The following is a 6,194-nucleotide window of genomic DNA, read 5'->3' as shown; positions in this document are numbered from 1 at the left end:
GTTCTTGTACTTTTCAAGGAATAGATCGGACAATTGTTCCTAATCATGCTTGCAAGAGTCGGGTAATGAGTGGAACCACCCCAAAGGCTCGCCTATCAGCGAATGGTGGAACCACTGAGCAATCTCGTCCACCCCGAAGGATTCAACAAACATATCATGCATATACTCGCGCAAGTGCACATCGGGATTCTCTCCTCCACTAAATAGGCTCAATTCTGGCACAATAGTTCGAGACGACCCTTCCCCGGTCTCTTCAGCACCATCTTCATCATACGGTGCTCCACCGTCTAACCCTTCATCCATCGGTTCACCCTCCTGCTCCTTGCCAAGGAAGGACACATATAACCCATTTCCCACATTGCTCTTCTAATCGGAGTCCAACAACTCCTCTTCATTTTCCTTGAAGGATTCCATGACTAATCTTGCTCCGAGCCCAGACCCGATCATGCTTACCCTATGGTTAGGCAATGGATTACGCCTAGTGGAAGGGTTCGCTGACGAAGGATCAGCTATCTTCTTTTCCTCAATCAAATCATGAATCTCATGTTTCAGTCTCTCGCAGTTCTCAATAGTGTGTCTATAATTACTGTGGAACTCGCAGTATCCCCTAGCTTGTATCTGCGGAGCAGGCGGTGCCTTGTTATAATGAGTGAGGGCTTTCAATAATCCCTTTTTCTGTAATCGTTCGAAAACTTTTGAGTAGGTCTGATCAAACTTGGCGAACTGCCTTTTCTCGATAGCATTAAGATCGAGCACTTTCACTGCGGCCGATTCTGTACTCGCGCTTGGCCCTCTGGCACTATATCCAGACTTTGTCCACTTAGTATAAGCTTTCTTCAGCTCTCCGTCCCCTTCGACTGTCAAGGCACAGCTATACATCTGACTGAAATCGGTAAAAGGCATATACCGCAGCTCATTCTTAATATACGGCAACGTGTTGCCAATTACCATTCGGATCTGATCCTGCTCAAGCGGCTTCTACTTCATAACTGCCGCCTTGGCTCTCCACCTCCTCACAAAATCGGAAAAAGACTCATTAGCTTGTTGCTTAGTGCTTTCCAGTTCCTTTAGAGTAACCTCAAGCATAGTGTTGAAACTATACTGAGCGATGAATGATTTTGCCAACTCCTTCCAATCTCTCTTTGTCACTATCGGCAACGCATGAAACCATACAAGGGCAGCTCCCTCCAGATAGGTATTAAATAGTCCCAGGACTTGATCCTCAGTTAGGATTGTGTGCTTCATCACTGCAACATACTGATTCATGTGAGCCATGGGATCCCCAGTTCCATCGAACTTCTTCATGTCAGGGAGCCGAAACTTCTAAGGCAAAGCAGTTGCCGACAAACAATTCTTCAAATTATAAAAGTCCTGACTTCCGGAGCTTCCCCCACGCAGATCCTGCACCTCTTGAGTGATGTGTTACTTCCACTCCTCTTCCTTAGCCTTCTCTTTCTCAAGCTATTTCTGGATATAATCCTGATAGTCATCCTCGTTCCCGAAGCGGGGACCAGTGTTTACCTCATTCTCAGCACGCTTACTACCACTCTTGTTATCCTTCAATGCCAGCTCAGCTAGCTGGGCCAAAATTGCAGCCAACTGATCGTTAATGTTGTTCACAGAGTTTTCCAATTCGGCCACCTTTTCATCGATCGTAGACATACTGACAGAATGCTGAGTATACTTGGACGAAGATGATTCAGAAGCCACAACTGCCGATTCGGAATTGTCAATTCGTAGCTGATCAAACTGCCTGACTAGCCGGCTACTCTTGTGAAACCACAACCGCTTAATGATGAAGTCTGCGCGAACGGTATCCATTAGTATGTATGCATGATTTTATATGCATGATTCGTGGTGTGTGTGTTTATTATTTACGGATATATAAGATAAGAAGAACAAATGTTAGTCTAATTACACGTATCACAACATCTCTCTTCCACCCTTATTCCTCCACACACTCGATGGTCCAAGTCTCTTTCCTAGGATTTTGGGTTGGGGCTCACATTGCGGTCCAGGGGACGCATGATGCCGTCGATTATTGCGAAAAAAGTAAATCATCCACCAGACAATACAGTTCGTTTTGACGTATCAACGTTTAGTGACTAAGATATCGACCAACTGGATTATTCTTCTGAATAACTCGTCCCTCGTTATTTTACGAGATGCATTAGTTCGGGTTTTGACTCCCTTTGAACGCATCTCGGATTTTAGACGTGGTATGAGTTATTCTTTCAGTTCAATCGTTCGTTATTGACAATGACTCGTTCCCTTTTATCCATGTGGGTTCGTGTCTCGATTTTTGGATTACAACGGGATCTTTTTTGGATCTATCGAGAGACATAACCACGTGTTTATTTAGTGATGAAAGCACTTTTTATTTTAAGGAACGGACTTATCGCGTAACGTGTTTGTTTTTAACGTCAAGAATCCGCTTGCTCGTTTTGGCTACATGAGAAGATAGCGAGTCTTATTTGAGCGCACGGTAATCTTTCGGCTAGCAACAATTCTTTATTTCTTCCAATTTACGGGATATATCATCCTAGCGTGGTTATAGAAAGTCAACGTTTCGTTGAATCGCATGCTTATTCGAAGCAGGGATATTACCGTTCTTTTTCATTTAGGCACGAGTTAAGCAAACACGCAGATCGGGCCATATTTCTTGTAGTTTTGGTAACGGTCGAAATGATCGAGCCATTAATTAAACCCACAGTCTCATCCATATGGCGCAATTATGCGGTTTTAGCTTAATTCGGCTTTATGATTTTAAACGGCGTATATACTGGAGCGAGGCACGTATTTAACGACATTGGTTCATTTTCTTTAACTACCCTCAGGATGGATATACATCGTAGATACAGAATGACTTTGGTCGTTTGTTTATTTTTGCTTTTCTTTTATTTTCTTAGTCACTTTCGCGGACACGTCCATTTCTCTTAAGAACAACACAAGGCATAACGTAAGAGCTCGTCTTTTATTCGGAAGGGACGGACCATGTTTCCGAAACTCTTTACGTTACAACGGGGTCATTCGAACCAGAAATGTTCTTTATTTTCGTTTTGTCATAATCTCGTTTTATCCCAACCTATTTAAAGAATGTGAATAACGGCTACAGTTAATATAGTCTTTTGAATCGATATATAACTATCCTTAATACCAAACCAATTCATATTAATATGTGCTTACATCATAACGTATTTCCTGAACATGTGCCTTCTTCGGGACACGGAAAGGGACCAGGCGGGTCGCACAAGTTCATTCATATGAGATGACTAAGTCGTCTTTAGTTCGAATCGTTTCGACGTTTTGGGGTAGTTTGTATATCGGTTTAAGAGTATATATTAACGTATCGTTTCATTTTCTTTACATATTTTAGGATTAGACACGTATCATGGCAATTTGAAAACACGAATTGATTCATTTATCACATCAAAAATAGTAACGGGTAATCCTATGGCAACTTCTAAGGCTACTATATGCTGACACGGCTGATCGCGGGACCTCATAGGACCGCACAAATTCGCCCCTAACGAATGGATGGGGACCCTTTGACGCCTTACTATAAGGGGGAACTTACGCTAGCCTCTTTCGAGCGACGAATGGACTCTCGCTAGAGGTTTCGCGGAAATTACCCAAAAGGTTTGCAATAATGCTTATGAATGCATACGAAAAGAAATAATACGATCCATCCCCGTTAAAGGCTTAATACACGCCTTCCGGAATCAAATTTCTCGCTTCCCCAGCGGAGTCGCCACTTGTTAGACAAGGTGCCGAACGGCCTCGCCTGGGCGGACCGGGGGGTGGACACCTCATGGCGACGTAAGTGGTGATTGGCGCCGAAAGCAACCAATCATGGAATCAAGCTGCTCGGCAGGACCGGAGCTCGGAGTATGGAAGAGTCACCACCCACGAATGGGAAAATGAACACCGATCCCTTGCGGGAGACCGGTGAGGGTTTGGGAAACTTAGGTACGAGCCGAGAAGGCTAGCTCCTTTTCGGAGAAAGGCTACTAGGTACCCCGACATCGCCCGGTTATGAACCACCGGCCTCCTACTCAGCGTGTTAGGCGATAACGGACTAATCGCATATTTCTTTAAGTTTAAAATTCATTTGAAACCTTTTCTTCTCGCTTTGAAAACCGTTTTGAGCATGTCATTGAAAGCCACTTTAGTAAAGAATCACCCATTTTGCATGAATTTAAAGTATATAGGAGAGAGAGTGGGAGAAGAATTTGATTTATTCATAGTGCGATTTTATGCTTTAGACTATACACTAACTCTAAGCTAATCTCATTCCCAAAAAACGAGCTTATTTACATGGTTCGTACCTTAATCGCCGTTGGAACGATTTAGGTACGTTTCAAAGCCCCGTTAATTTATATGATATTTACTCGAATCGTCGTTGGAACGACTCGAGCATTTGAAAAACGTTTGAACAAGAAATTTTAACCAAAAGCGTGATTAAGCATACAAGTCCATTTATTTTTGTACAAAACCATTACGAAAACGATTCAAAACTCCATTATTTACAATCTAAGAAACGATTTTAATTACAAGGTTCGCTTAATCCGTCGTTGGAACGGATTAAGGTTTTAAAACGTGATATTTTAGAAAACAATTTAAAATGGCAAAAACCTTTCATTTACATTGAGAATCAAGAAAACTCTTTAGTTTAAATAACCAAATTGAAGTCTCTTTTTTGTGGTTTATTTCCCTTTTTTCACTCAAATGAATCTTTGCTTATCATAATCACAATAAATTAAATCACAATTACCAAACAAAACCCATTTAAAATATACATATCCATAAATGTCAAAAGAATAAGAAAAGGAATATATACATTTTAACCGAAAATAATGATATATCTATAACAAAAAAAAAACGAGTAAAAGGTACCATATAATATAGCTAAGTATAGGTAGAATGATGAAAATAATACTAAGTATATTATATTGTAACCAAAACATATGAAAATAATGAACAAAGTTTATAAGTAAGGAAAATCACATTTATACCAAAATAGTTTTTACATAGTATGTACTAAACCAACATTAATAACCCAAAAATCATTTACCCAAAAAGGCAAACAAGTAGAAAAACCATACATATATATGTACAAAGGATTTACAAAGCTAGATTAAGTTTAAAAAAAAGATAAATAATTACATAATACATAATTAATAATTATATAACCCAAAAATGATTTTAATAAAATAATTACATAGTTAAATACATGTATATACAAGTATAAATACCAAAAGGTTGAGAAAAGAGGGTTAAAAGAGGAATTTTCGGATTCCAGCAGATTACCGACGGAAAATCCGTCGCCAATCTGCTGTTAGTGACAGAAAAGACAGAATTACAGAAACAGTCCAGAGGTTTCCAGATTTGTTCAAAAGCTTTAGATTAGATCTATTCTATCGTTTTGGGTCCCCGAACTACCAAAATTGGATCATAGTCTATAACGGAGATTCCTAAAACGACGTTTTATTTTTAAAACACTATTTAGAAATATTTTCAAAAATTTATAATTACAACGTTTTTAATCCCGAACTACATTTGAATCGGATCACGGTTCGTGTTGGGATATCAAAATGAGGTTTTTATTTCAAAACAAAACCGAACGTTTATTTAACACGTGACGAAAATTAAATAAATACGGAATAATAAATAAAACGTGATAAATAAATGACTAAATAAATAAAAAACTATAACATAAAAATAAATAAATAAAGAGAAAAAAAATTAAATAAAATAAAACGAGTCTAGTCCTCTGATAATACCTTAAGATCGGTATCTGACAGTCGAAGTCGTTTGATTCCACGAGTTATGATTTTCCGGCGTTTTTTGTGTTTTCGATAAAATATTCAACTTTGGAAAATTTGGATTTTTTTGGGAAAAAAAATATTTTCTCCAAAAAATTAACTTTCTCTCTCTAAAAATGTCTAGAGTGAGAAAGCTCCAAAAATTCCCTCCTCCTCTTTGCATGGGGATCTGTGCCTTTTATAGGCACGGATCCCCGGAGACTTTGGGCGACGCCCGATTAAGATTGGGCGTCGCCCAAAGCAGGTTGGGCGGACGCCCAACTTATGTTGGGCGAACGCCCAACTCTCGTTGGGCGCGCGCCCAACAGGCGTTGGGCGTTCGTCCAACGGGCGTTGGCCGTCCGCCCAACGGGCGTCGGGCGTTCGTCC

Source organism: Euphorbia lathyris, chromosome 5 (genome assembly GCF_963576675.1).
Source record: "Euphorbia lathyris chromosome 5, ddEupLath1.1, whole genome shotgun sequence".
Lineage (NCBI taxonomy): Eukaryota > Viridiplantae > Streptophyta > Magnoliopsida > Malpighiales > Euphorbiaceae > Euphorbia > Euphorbia lathyris.
Note: the sequence above shows the minus strand (reverse complement) of the source record.